This window comes from Oryzias latipes, chromosome 23 (genome assembly GCF_002234675.1).
Source record: "Oryzias latipes chromosome 23, ASM223467v1".
Lineage (NCBI taxonomy): Eukaryota > Metazoa > Chordata > Actinopteri > Beloniformes > Adrianichthyidae > Oryzias > Oryzias latipes.
This window is the reverse complement of record NC_019881.2, coordinates 19,396,430-19,410,367: the sequence shown is the minus strand read 5'-3', so window position 1 is coordinate 19,410,367 and position 13,938 is coordinate 19,396,430.

Here is a 13,938-nt window from a genome sequence, read left to right as displayed (position 1 = left end):
AGGCTTTTAGATCAGATGATCAGAGTGGGTTAGGGCTGCACGATATGAGCAAAACTTGCGATGTGCGATATTAGTGATCAATATTGCGATAACGATGTAATTTGCGGTATATAAACAAATAGCAAAACAACCAAAAACCTCATTACCATCTCATTGCAACAGTTTAAAAAATGATACTCCAAATGACCCTTGTTGACGTAGGAGGCAAACATCCAACATAAAAGGGCTCATCTGATTGGTCAACATCGGAAAGGGTCCATCCAATTGGTCAAATGCATAAATGGATTTATTTGATTCGTTAAATGCTTCAAGCTGCCATAGGATTGTATTAGCACATTTAAGTTAACCATTTATTGCGATTTTTGCTGACTTTTGCGATATGGATATTGCACTGCTTGATATTGCGATAACGATAAATTTGCGGTATATTGTGCAGGCCTAGAGTGGGTATTTAAATGCAAAGAGACTATCGTGAAATAACTTCAAATCCGCCCACCACCATTGTAACCATCCTCCAGCTGTAAGAACAAATCTCTAGATTGTCACCCATCAATTCAAAGATCCGTTTATCCTAAAGACTTCACTCCAGTGTGGCGTTTCAGTCCTATAGAAACCTTCCCAGCAAGCACTGCTGCTTCATGGTTGCTTAACTAGATTAGAAGTGATGGCAGATCCCCAGTGTGTCTGCAGCTTCCTCTAAACAGCCCTGCAGTGCATTTCCTCCAATAGACAAACACATCGCTTTTGTGAATTAAATGAACATGCTGCTAACAGAAGCAGCTGTAAAAAAAAAAATTAGTTCATAAAAAAAGCGACAAACTCAGAAAATCACCATTAGTAATAGAAAACAATCCTGTCGCTGAGAACAATATGAACGTGACAGAAAGAGTCTACAGACCAGAGAAGATTTTCTAATTTCAGCAATACATCTTATTAACTGCTCTACATTCAACAGGCAAATATATGCACTTATTTTCAGATCTCCCAAGGTAGTTCAAGAGCTAGAATATTATTTTCCCACATCCATTACTCCAGTTGCAAATAAAGCACTGCCATGGCAGCAAATATCCCTCGCATTTTAATTAGGAGACAAAAAGATCCAAGCTGTTTTGGCCTCTTTTTTTATTAAACAGGCTTTGAGAGTAGAACTTGAAGTAGACAGCCTCCCACAAATATCAGCTTCATTTCCAATGTCCATTTATACCGTGGCAGATAGATTAACTTTAATACTGTTATACGGATGTAGATTAAAAAAAGGAAGTGGCTATTCCCACGTAATGACCAGGGTTACGGTTCTTGTTAAAATACATGCGGGCAAAGCAGTGATATGCATTTACATGTGGACAGCTTTCAAATTAACATTAGCCTAAAAAAAATAAATAAATAAATAAAATAAAAATAAAGTACAAAAATGCAAAGACAGACCATCAAACGAGTTTTTTCCTTGGGTGCATATTTTTAGGATGCTCTTTTGAACTATCAAAAAAAATAACAATAAAGATTTGTTTTTCTTGTACAAACAAGCAATCAAAGTTATGAATAGGAAACGAAAAATTAGCATTTTTGCAATTATTAATATGTTTTTTTGTTTTTTCAATAGGAGGGTAGTTTTTAAATAATACAGTGACAAAAAAACATAACAGAACTTGGATATTTTTACATTTAAAACGGCCCACTTCAAGTCAGTCAACAAAATCTATTTATAAGCATTTTAAAAATTCTCAAATATTGATATTATTTTGCTAAATGTACTTTGATTAATTACTAACTTTTAAAATAATCTATAAATATTTACGTATAAAAAAAGTTGACACTCGTCTAAACACACCTGGTTCATTATCATCACTCAGAGGGTTAATGGGCTGATCCAGGTGTTAGCGCCGGATCTGCTAAGCTAAACAGTTCAGGGATGGAAATGATGTGGAAAATACCAACAACTACAGATGACAAGGGTTTAACAAAGTTAGAACAAGCTGGGATTTCTTACCGTAGAAGAGAAACATCTTGAAAAACGTTTCCGGAAGAAGTTTAGCGGCAAGAAAACTAGCCTGCTAGCTAATAGCTAACGTAGCCTACTAATAACTCAGAATTCTTTTTTTTAACGGTTATCTATGGGAAAAGAAAGAAAGAGAGAGAGAGAAATAAAAATGTTACCCTTGAGGAAAATTTTGATCAATTTTGTTTTAGTGATATAGTTATTTCTGTAAAAAAAATCTATGAAACACGACACGAAAGCGCAGTCTTCAGAAAGGTGAAAGTCACCGGAGAAACATCATCCTGTACTCTGATTGGCTACTCCCTTACACAGTGACCAGTAATTCTTGTTTCTGATTGGTTCAACACTTTCAGGAAATGAGATTTTAAAACTCTTGAAAAACAAAAATGTTTAGGCCTGTTTCACACACATTATTATTATTATTGTTGTTGTTCTTAATATATTTATATTATTAATTGTATTATTATTATTATTATGCAATCAGAAGAGTTCTAGACAACAATTAAATTGTTTTAACTAAGAACCTAAACTTGTGTTTTTATTTCTGTCTATATTTACATTAACAATAGTCCAGAACGTAATTGAATAAAATGTTTGTGTTATAAACATACAAATCCAACATAACAAGACTAAAACTGGAAAGTATTACAAAAATAAAAATATACAAAAAGTTAAATATACGTTTCTTAAAAACGCTTTCAAATCTAAATCATAAAAAGTTGATTTTTTTAGTCCAGTAAAAAAAATGCATATAAAAATGTTACAAACCTCATTCAAATGAACTGGTATAATAATTAAAGGTTTCATTGACTGATTCATAAGACCAAAATCATACTTAACCCATTTTTGAGTCCAGATGATTTTATTTGACTTTACCTCGATAAACAAAATAAGTTGATAATATCCCCTTTGAATTTTTGTAAACAAAAAACCAAATGCATACATTGTGACAATTTTCTTCAAAAAATACAAAAAACTATCATTTAAAGTGTCACTGTAATGAATCAATATGACAACAAACAGGGTTTCAGTCTCAGACAAATTTCCTTCTAGCTTATGTTATGTATCAAAAAGCGTAAATGCTTTTAGTTTTATGTTTTTAACATTTAATGTCTATATTCAAGTCCAGTTTCTTGTTAATAATAGGCTTCTCATCATTAAATTATCATGACTGAGCACAAAACTTTCTTGCTAATGATGTTCCTACGTTTGCTTCACATCAAGCAAAGGTGTCTGAAAATAAATCTCACCCCACACAAATACATCATGAGAATAAAAGCACAGTGCCTGACTGCAAATGTTGGATTTTCTAATATAAAGTTATGCTCTATTAAAGCTTTTCCAACAAGTCTGATTTAAGTTGTTTTTTCTTTTCAGATGAAATGATAGCGTTCTTATTTTAAAATGTATCTCATATTTGCCAAGACGAGGAACCCCGAGGAGCTCAGGTCTGTGTGCTCTGCGCATATAACTTGAATTTTTTACCAGCAAACAGTGATCAAAGCCGACAAGTGCTTCAGCAGGTGGTTGAGTGGCCATCCGAAGCAGTAACGGCACAATAATGCCCCCAAACAAAGGTTGCGTGGGGCCCCCGCTGCCTTTTATCTAGCTAAGGCCAGAGATAAAGACGGAGAACATGCGAGAGAGCATCATTACAAGTCCATCTACACTCTTTATCTAATCACTAATGGCTTTGGAGAGGAGTTTTGAAACCATCAGCGCTGCAGTTTCACAGTATTTCCCACAATATACTCCCTTAGTGCCAGCCATTATGTAAATGAAAACACCAAATATTCTGCACCCGTAGCCTCTGCTCCCTCTCAGCATCTTTCATTCCATATGCCACCGTCGGATGACCTTTTTGTCAAGATGCTTGCCAAAGTTACAGGGATCTCTTGTGAGCTGGCAGAGAGTTTTGACGTCTGATGAGACTGCCAGATTTCCGGGGTTGTTCAGGACAGACAAAAAGCCCCCAGAAGCCAGCAGCCATCTTGTTTCGAGCGTTATACAGCAGGACAACAAACAGAGGGATGGGGATTTTGGTGCGAGTTCTGACGCGGTTCGTGTTTTAGTTAAAGGTCAACGTTTCACTCGTCTTCTCAAAGCCCACCTTGATGTAGACAGTTTTTGTTTTACCGGATCTCCACTGTCACGCTCCTCGAGGACACGTCCTGTAAGTGCAGCGTCGTGGTTAGCGCCACATGGAGAATGACCTTTCAGCCATGTGTCACCTGCCCGTGATGCTCTGGAAGGTCCGCCCGCGTCAGCATCGCGTGTGTGAATGTCAACACTGAGGACTCAGAAAACAGCAAAACATTGGACTCTAGCACAAGTTAACAGCTTTTATTCAGCAAAAAAAAAAAAGATTAATATAACAAAATACACCAGGAAGTAGCTACATTTACCTTTCCAACATCATCAAACATAGCTTACCTAAAGGTGGAAAGAAGACCCAACAAAGAAATAGCTCAATATTTTATTATAGGTTATAGAATGAAATGTATTCATAATGTTCTCTGATAAAACCTCTTTTCTTCCTCTGGCTGTGCTGCTAATGCTACAAATGAGAACCTGAGCTGTCAGGGTGCACCTGAGGCAGCAAACAGCTTTGTTGTGATGTGGAAACATTCTGCAGCAGAGAAGAGGATTCTGTCAAAAAGTTGCATGGAGGTAAAATTCAAATGACATTGTAGCAAAAAAGAAAAAAGACTTGAGCTTTTTTTTTTTAGTACATTTTGACAAAAGTGAACTTGCAAGTGTTTTTTTTTTCAGGTTAAAGTCCCACTCTGATTATCAGAAATTAAATGGACTTCACAGAAGCACCTGTCCTCCGCTTTGCTTTGGATGGTTCACGCCTCTGCATCGTCCATTCATCTCTGATGATGGACACGTCGTCCAGGACTATCCCTTACATGTCAGCTGGTGTTCTGAGTTGCAGTTTCTCCGGTCACCAACTGGCGTTTAGGCCAGCGCAATAATATAAAACATTCAGCAAACATTCGTCTTTTTAGATGTCCATTGTGTTTGGGATAATGCCCGAGGAGGTGTCCATTATCAAAAAATTAATGAACGCACCTCGCGGAAGCAACCGTCCTTTGGTGCGTTATTTTTCTGATAATGTACACTTCGAAGGCCACTATCCCGCTTATACCATAGTCACTTACTAAAGAAATAAGTATTCAATCAGTTTTTAGTACTTTTTTCTTGTTATTTTTTCTGTTTTAATCGCTTTTTCTCAAAAAGCAGACTATTTGATATGTGGTGTGGCGCGTTGTCATGGTAACGGCTGTGCTGGTTCTGACCTTGCCTGCAGCGGGAAAGGAAAGCGATATCGTCACGATGTGTTGAATAAAGCATCAGTTCAGAGAGAAAGTTGACCTCTTACCGCTTGTTTTTGTCCAGATGATGAAGACAAAGTTTGTTTTAAAGAAGCCGGCGCAGTGATACAAAACATTTAAGATAGGTGACCGGAACTTCTTTTTTAGCCGTGCATTATCACTGTGGATCAAGAATTGTTATACAACGGTCCAGGTGAATACTTGAGTCGCTACCTGTGGATTGAAAAGTGTTCATGAAGCCAATCGGATATGAAAAACACGGAAGGGCTCAGGGCTAATGACAAAACACAATAAAAGCAGTTTGACATCCCAGAATCCTCAGCATGACCTCTTTGAGACGATCAGCTGTTGTTTTCAGGTCTTCGAGAGCAGAGGTGAGGAGGTTTAAAAGACTCTCACGGGGATCGTTTTCCGTCAGAAGGCGCAGCACTGCCGGGTCCTGCATGTGCAGATGAACTCTGCCCTCCAGCCACTCGGAGAGGAGCCACCTGTGAGCCGTCTGTCCGCAGGCAAACGCTGCAGGTGCAGCGGGAAAGCCGTGAGTGGCGGTGGCCTACAAATGAATGGCGCAACAAAGAGGATGTCTGCAATTTATTGCTGAGTGTAAGTGTAGATGACAGATGGGTAATTAGAGCAAATGTCTGTCTAATCCATCTGCACCGAGTCGGCACACACACAGGAAGGTGAAGCTCCGGCCACCGCGGCCTCCAAACACTCTGGATTCACTGGAAACACTCCTGCTGCTTCCTCCTTCACAGGTTCAAACCCCCGGCTTCTGTTTGTGCCTCTTTTCCTGGCGGGTTGGGATCTCAGAATGAGGCCCCCCTCAGGGCTGAACGTGCATCTCTGCCTCTCCCGTGCTGACTTTGTAGTGCTGATGAGGAGGAGGGTGTGAGGAAGGGGAGGGGAGCAGGGATGCTCCCTCTGTGTGTGGGTCTGCACTGTGGTTTCTGCACGCAAACGTTTGGCGAGTTCCCCATTAATTCACGGTACGCAACAACACCACGCCGACAACTTCTCAGAGGGAGGCCAGCGCTGTCATGGTAACAGCGTGGAGTGACCTTCAGAGGCTGCTGATGCTCCCCAGAGCCGCCTCCTTTTCTGCTTGGCATGGACTTTGTGAGTCATCAACAACATTCAAATTCACTGCTCCCTCTCTGGGGGCTCAGGCTTATTAAAATGGATGAGCAAACCGGAAAAAAAAAAAGAAAAGAAATAGCTGCAACATTAAACTTAGAAGCTCCTGATTACAAATTGATCTTAAACAGGATCTGTCATTACACATGATTAAATCCCAGTCAGGATGCTGTGATCCACTGCCTGTTATGTAACCGTTTCTGTTGAGGGAGAGGGGGGCAAGGAGGAGCTCCAGCTCCCAGGAGATGGGACGTGAAATTAAGTTTGCATCAGAACGACTGGGAACCGGACGCGGGGGCTAAACCCCGCCCGGCTGATGTGACACCAGGATACGACGGGCTGCAGTCTGGGGACGCTGCCCCCCACTGGTGGGGAACAGGAAGTGAGGCGGAGGGGGGGGTGTCCATCGTCTTCAGCGTGAACTGGAGCACCCCTTCCTTACTGCAGGTGGAAGGGACAACCAACATTAAGGATGGATCCAGACGCTGTGTTCTATGTGTGTGTGCTTGTGTGTTTGTGCGTGGGGGGGGGGGGGCATCATAAGAATTTCTCCTGGATGAGACTGGACAAGCAGATGCTTTTGTTTGAACACGAGGAAAGAAAATAAAAAAAAATAAAAGAATCGATCAGATACATATATCCCGTTGCCGTGGCAACCCCTCTGGCCAGGAAGACATCTCTCTAGTTGATGGCTAAATTCCCAGAGGAGAAACAAGCTCTCTGAGTCTGTCATCCTCAACCTGAGCTTGAAGGCAGCTGACCGCTGAACCTATGCTGTGTGCATGTGCGTGTAAAGCTCATGCATGTGCGTGTAAAGCTCATGCATGTGCGTGTAAAGCTCATGCATGTGCGTGTATTCAAACTATTGTAATGGTCAGGAAAATTAGAGAAAAAAACCTAGAACAGTTTGCAGCAATAAATATAAACATAAAGAGGCATCAACTAAGGGCAGAGGATGGAAAAAGGTTGTGTCGTGACCTGAGCACATCCAGCAGATGTTGGTTGGTAGACCTTAAAACTCTAGAATGGCTGCAGACAGTTAAAAGCTCAGCTAAGTAAACTGGGGAAAGACCACGAAGCGCTTTAAAGAAAACGAACACGGATCCAGTGAAGTGAACTGAGAACCGGAGTGATGACTGCTCGTCTGGATGTTCCAGTTAAGTCGCGCTGCCCTTCCATTCGACTTTCTGTTGATCTGCTGGGACACAGCGCTGAGAACAGTCAGCCTCCTCAGCCGTGAACGTTTGTGTCAGACTATGGAGGGAGTCAACGATGGCCTTCTGGCTGATGGTCAAGTCTGAAGTCTTCCTCATACCGAACCGAATTGAACCAATTTCAAGACATCTGGGGAAACGGCAGGTACTTTGAGTTTATCAGATGATGAGTTGTTGAAACTCAGTTTAAAACATTCATGTCCTGCAAAAATTGGAAATTCTCTCCACATTTGTCTAATTTTTTCAGATTCTTTTTGAGCTGGGACCCCAATTTGTGTAAAAGCCTATGTATTAGACAGTGGTCCCTGAATCTTTATTATATGAAAGTGTAAATGTTTGAATGGAGTTATGGACACTTTTCAGAATATTCCAATTATTTTTGGAATTTCATACAGATTTTTCTTTTGGCCTGTTAACACATGACATCACAAACATGTTTTAATTAGTTCCTTATTTTGCCCAAAACCCATCAACAGCAATGCTGTGTTTGTTTTGTTTTGAAAATGTGCATTTAGATGCTACTAGTTGATTCTACTCTCTTTGTGGACCGCTCTGTTGACTTTTACAGAGCGTTCCCACTAAAGAGAGCTCCATACAAGGTCCAGGTATTCAGCAAAAAGCGTGTGAGGCATCAAAACGTCCTAATAATCCCATTTTCCTGCTCCTGCAGGCAGCTGTGTGTCTCCAGGAGGAGCCTATTTTTATGAAGGAATCAAAACTTCACAGATGAGTGGGGAAAAAAAGATCCACAGCGATGGTTGGAGCAAGCATTGCTCAGTCAGAACAGTGTCTTTGGAGCTGCTGCATCATTTAGGTTGGAGATAATGAGGTATGAAAGGCGCATGGCCGGCCACGAGTTATTTTCAGACTGCTGGTTGAGAAAATGGGCTGCAGTGATAAAGGTGTGAGGAGGAAATTGCAAAAATGTATATATGCGAGTCCCGTATCATTCCATCCATCTGTTCTCACTCAGACTGGCACCCTGACCCCCGCCGTCCCCGCTGTGGATGAGCGCTTCCGTGCATCGGGGACCCTGGAGATGGAGCAGATTGGCCGGAGAAGCAAGAGCATGAAACCAATTGATAATGAAATGTGACCGGATTTCTTCAAGAACAAGATAAGACCTGCTTCTCATCGGTGTCCAGACTATCAGCCCCCCAGGATCTAATGTGCTTTGAGGACGAGGACATGTCTCCTCACAGGGAGTGCGTTCACAACAGACGACTTGCAGTGACGCATGCAGTCCCACGACCAGGTCAGGGGGGTATTCCAGGAAGCAGGTTATGCTAGCTCCCACGATAAGTTTGAGGCTAAGAAAGTTGATAACCTCAGCTTTCGGTTCCAGAAATGGAGGTATGTTTCAGGGTAGGTCAAGTTACCATGGCAACTCATGCTCTGAACATAACCTGGTCCGGAGCAGGTTTAGTTGAAGCTTAGTTTGTTTACAGAGAGGTGAAGCAGCACGGCGTGTCCATTTGAAGATGATTTAGTGGATGAAAAAGCTCAGATAATACTTTTTCCACCATGAGAGGATGATAAGACCACGTATGGATGTTGGAAAGATAAACTTTTTTACTTTGATCTAACGTAATTATTTGCTTCAGTTAAGATAAATCATTTTTTGGTTAGAAATTTTTTTGTCAAAAATTACACGTAGTTTTCAGACAGTTATTTTCCTTTCGTTCAAATTAATTCAATTAAGTAGGTGTAACTTTGATGCTGCTGTTAGATCGGCACCGCAAGGGATTCTGGGATATCATTCCCTTTGCCTGTCTGGACGGATTTGGGTTTAAGTGTGGGTTTTTTACAAAATGTGTTTAGTTGTATAGCTGTTTTACTGTGTTTCACCGTGTTTGGCCGAGCTATTTTGTCCTACTATGCTTACGTCTCTGCACCATGAGTGAGAGTAAAGAATAGGATGATGAGTTTAAATAGCACCCCTACCGCTTAGTATTGTAATGACAGTGACGGAAAATTCTTTAGTGAGTTTTTGCACTCGGTGCATTTTTTTTCCGTTCTTTTTATTGTTGTAAAAATGAGCATATCTGCCGGCTCAAACTTAGACATATGAAAGTTCAAGAAATATAAGTAATTAAGATGGAAAAAAGATTAATGGAGTAATGTGACATTTAGTTAGATAAATACGTAAGTTTGAGTTGTATAAACAATAATTGAGTTTGAATAAATTTAACTAAATTATTTAAATTATTTTTCAGCCGTGTTACTTTTTTGATGGACTTATAATTTTTAACCGCCATCATTAAAATCTCAGACTCCGTCTCAGTTCCGTCTCAAGTGTCGCGCTTTCTTTTTTTTTCTCTACGCGTTTCCATGGTGATTCCAGAAATCGGCGATCTATTGAGAATGTCTTTATGTACCGTGCGTTAACCCAGGGTTACCAAGTCGAGCGTAATTACGCCAACTCATATCCGGTCTTTTGGAACCGACATACCCAGAGTAAGCAAGTTCAGGCGGATTTCAGCCAGAGTTCAGGCTCAAAGTCAGGCTAGTTTAAACATGCTTCCTGGAATACCCCCCAGGACTGTCTTTGAAAAGGTCTTCATGGACGTTTATCTTTCAGATGTTTGCAATAATCACTTCTGCAGCACCTGGATGAACCTTAATGACCTCCAGAAGGTGATGCATCTGCTAGCTGATGCTTGGAGAAGTTAGCATCTGTCCTCAGATGTTCCCTTTTTTCCCTTTGACGTACTGTAAACCTTCGACCGTTTGTGCAATCGACGGGAATCGGCTGATTCTGACGTGGAGAAAAGCAGCCAAACTAACCTTAAGTGTTGCATATCAACCCAAGGCTGCTCTTCTCTGCTTCTGAATCTGCTGGAGTTGCGTCAATTGTGTAAACTGTAGAAGAGTTACGGTAGTCAAAAAAAGGTAAACACTGGAGCTAAGCACTGGGATTGAAGGGTTACAGATAGGATCAAGTTAAGGCTTCTTGACATCCAAATATGAGTAAAGCATGTCAGAAAACCTCAATGCTTTTTAAATTTGTTTTTTAAAATCTTTGTTCTGATAAAATAAAGGGCTGCACGATATGAGGAAAACTCGCGATATGCAATATTAGTGATCAATATTGTGATGATATGATTTGCGATACATGAACAAATAGCAAAACATTCAAAACATTTCCATTTCCAACAGTTTAGTTTAAATAAGAGTCAACCCTCGTCTACTTAGGAGGCGAACATCTAACATAAGAGGGCTCCGTCTGATTGGTCAAATGCATAAATGGATTTATTTGATTTGTTGTAGCCTTCAAGGTGCCATAGGATTGCTTTAGCACATTTAGGGTAACCATTTATGGCAATTTTTCGCCGTCTTTTGCGATATGTGTATTGCACAGCTTGATTTGGGATTTATTGTTCAGTCCTAACATCAACGTAACAAAACAAAAGCTTAAAAGAGCACTTGTCTCTTTGTGTGGAGCACAGTGGAATTAGCAGAGGCTCTCTGGGGTTTGTGTCGGCATGATTTGATGTCTAACCCAAACTCCATCAGGATTTTAAAGGGCCTGCATCTTGTTTTTCTTTATCCTTTCAGAGTAAACTATATCCATATATAAGATAATATATTACCTTTGAATGATTTTGATTGATTTTGAATTAGTTATTTTCACTGATAGTTTCCTACCTAGAAGTGAGACGATTCGAACTCTGAGGCTCCGCCTTTCGCTCTGTGTGGGTGCCGCCCACTTTATGACGTTAACCTAGAGCGGGCCTCGGCAAAAACAAACAAAAACAAAAACAAATCCAAACTTTTGCAAAAATAGATATGCATATTACTCCACGGAGAAAGGGTGTGTGTGTGTTAGCCTGGGGGCGGTGCTGGCAGCACAAGCTCTTCCTGGAAGGGGCGGTTCCTCACTTTGTGATGTCACTATGTGAGAATCCACTCTTCGTGCAGTGGGAGGGGCTAGTGCTCAGAACGCAGGTTTTTAGAGGAATGCGTGAACGGATCAAAATACAGCTTTGAGGTTGATTACAGTGAGGAATTAACATTAAAACACGTAAAACCTAAAAAAGTGGATTTTACATACTTTAATATGAACCTTTTTTTTTTAAAGACCCACTACAATCAAAAATGTTTGGGTATTTTTTTAACATGTTCTTGTGGTATTTTTATTTTTTTTTTTCTAACTTGTCCTGTCGAACAGCTGAGCAAGCAGATCAGAGCTGAAGGCCTCTTGTGTTGGACAGATTTTATTGGTTACAATTGGGGTTTATGGATCCTCAGACAGAGTATATTTGTATAAACCCCTTTTGTATTTGAGGCTAAGTTTTATTTATGAAAATTATATTTGTATGCATTTCTTGTTGGACCGGACAGAAAAAGGAAACAAAAGAGGAGAGAAAGAAACAGAGTGAGATGTCAGAGATGGGGGATAAGGGGTTGGAGTGGGGGGTAGTTAATATCACAAAGTTAAAACATAAAAGTGCCGTAAGTAAATTAGACTACATAACTTAGTTCACACAGCAACAAAAAAAAGAAGTCTGCACACAACTATTTACAGGTTAGAAGTATAATCATGCAGTAATCATTAATTGATTGATTTATCTCCCAAGATTTCTGCACATGGACCGGTACACACAATATTCACAGTACCAATATTCATAAAGAGGGGTGTGGAAAAAGAGAAAAAAAAATACCCATGCCCGTTTTTGTGCAAAGGTGAATAAGCGGGTGGGTTGTATGAATGTGTGCCCCCTGTGGTATTTTTCTGATCACAAATGAGGAAAAAAGAAAATAAAGCTCAAAATTGCTATTCATTTTTTCATTCATATAGTTGTGAATTAGGAGCAGATGAAAAATGCATTTTGACAAAAAGCTTATTCGTTTCATCCTGTGGTGAAATGACAAAGAATCATTGAATAAAGAAAGAATCCTCATGTGTAATGTAGAAGTTACTCCAAAAGCTCCCTGCCTTTAGCAATGGTGAGGGGAAGGGGGGCGGGGTTGCTCCACACCAATCGTCACGCCCACAGAACTACTGCTGCTCTGCAGATTTTCTAGAAAACGTTAGTCGTTCTAAAAATTACTAAAAGACCACTGGGAACACTTTAAAAACAGATCAAAAGATGATTGGACGGGGACTTTAAAGAATGCTTTTATTTTCATCCTATAATCACTGAAACGCTTTTATTTTGAAGCTTGGTTGTGCATTTTTGTGTACAACAGAAAAATTCCTAAAATCTTTTCGTATGACAGAGCCTTTCTGAGGTCACATGAGCTTTTGACTTGGATAAAGGACACCAAACATGACATTTCCTCGGGCTGACGCCAACATGCCGGCCGCAGGCGACCTTGGTCAGGAACAGGAAACCGCTGCGACTTCAGCGCCCTCCTCACATTTGAACAGAGAGCATCCTCCTGATGTGTGCTCGGGTTTCACAGCCACATCCTAACGTTCCCATGTATGGATGCAAAGTCGTTGTCGTCTAGAGGAGCTTCAAACACTGACGCCTGCTGACAAATGGTTCAACGCTCACCGAAACCAGTAATTGACTGAGGCTGAGGGCGTCGTGAAGTTGCTGGGAGGTGAGCTGCCGCTGAGCGCGGGACGGCTGGTGACAAACCAACAGGCAGATATGGATTGTGTGCGGCAGCGGTGGGTATTTGAAATGACAAACCCAGCAACTTCCCATAAAAATGCTAATACGGATTATGAGGAGAGCACTTTCCGTCGGCTGAAAGAGGCCATTATCTGAAAATTTAGTGAACATTAGCCCCGTATAGATTCTTGCCTCCTCGCGTCTTCGCAAGGTGAAGAATTAATGCGTCTCGGTGGCATCATAAGTCGTGCGGCGTCGATGGAGGCTTTGTGTCCCAGCTGCAGTCAGGTGGGTGATTGACGTGTTGAATCATCATCGGCTGTGTGTGAGTGTGTGTGTGTGTGTGTGCGGCCAGAGCCAAGAGGAGGAACTAAACCCCCCACCACCGTCACATTGCATTACAGACTCAGTGGTACGGTATCATCACATCAAATTAGTCGTAATGAACACAAGCGCGTCGACTGAGGAGAGAGATAATCAAACTTTTATTAAATGACTTAATCTTCTGTACATGCATAATGTAATGGAAAGAGATAGGTCTGTGATGTCTGTCTGCGAGGGGCTGATCTTTACTCCCCCCTCCCCATCCCGGGAAAACCGCACAACTGAGTGACTAAAGATTATCCGGCGCAGTAAAGGAGCTCGCCGAGCAGCTCCCCTCTGGTACAAAAACGATCTAAACACAG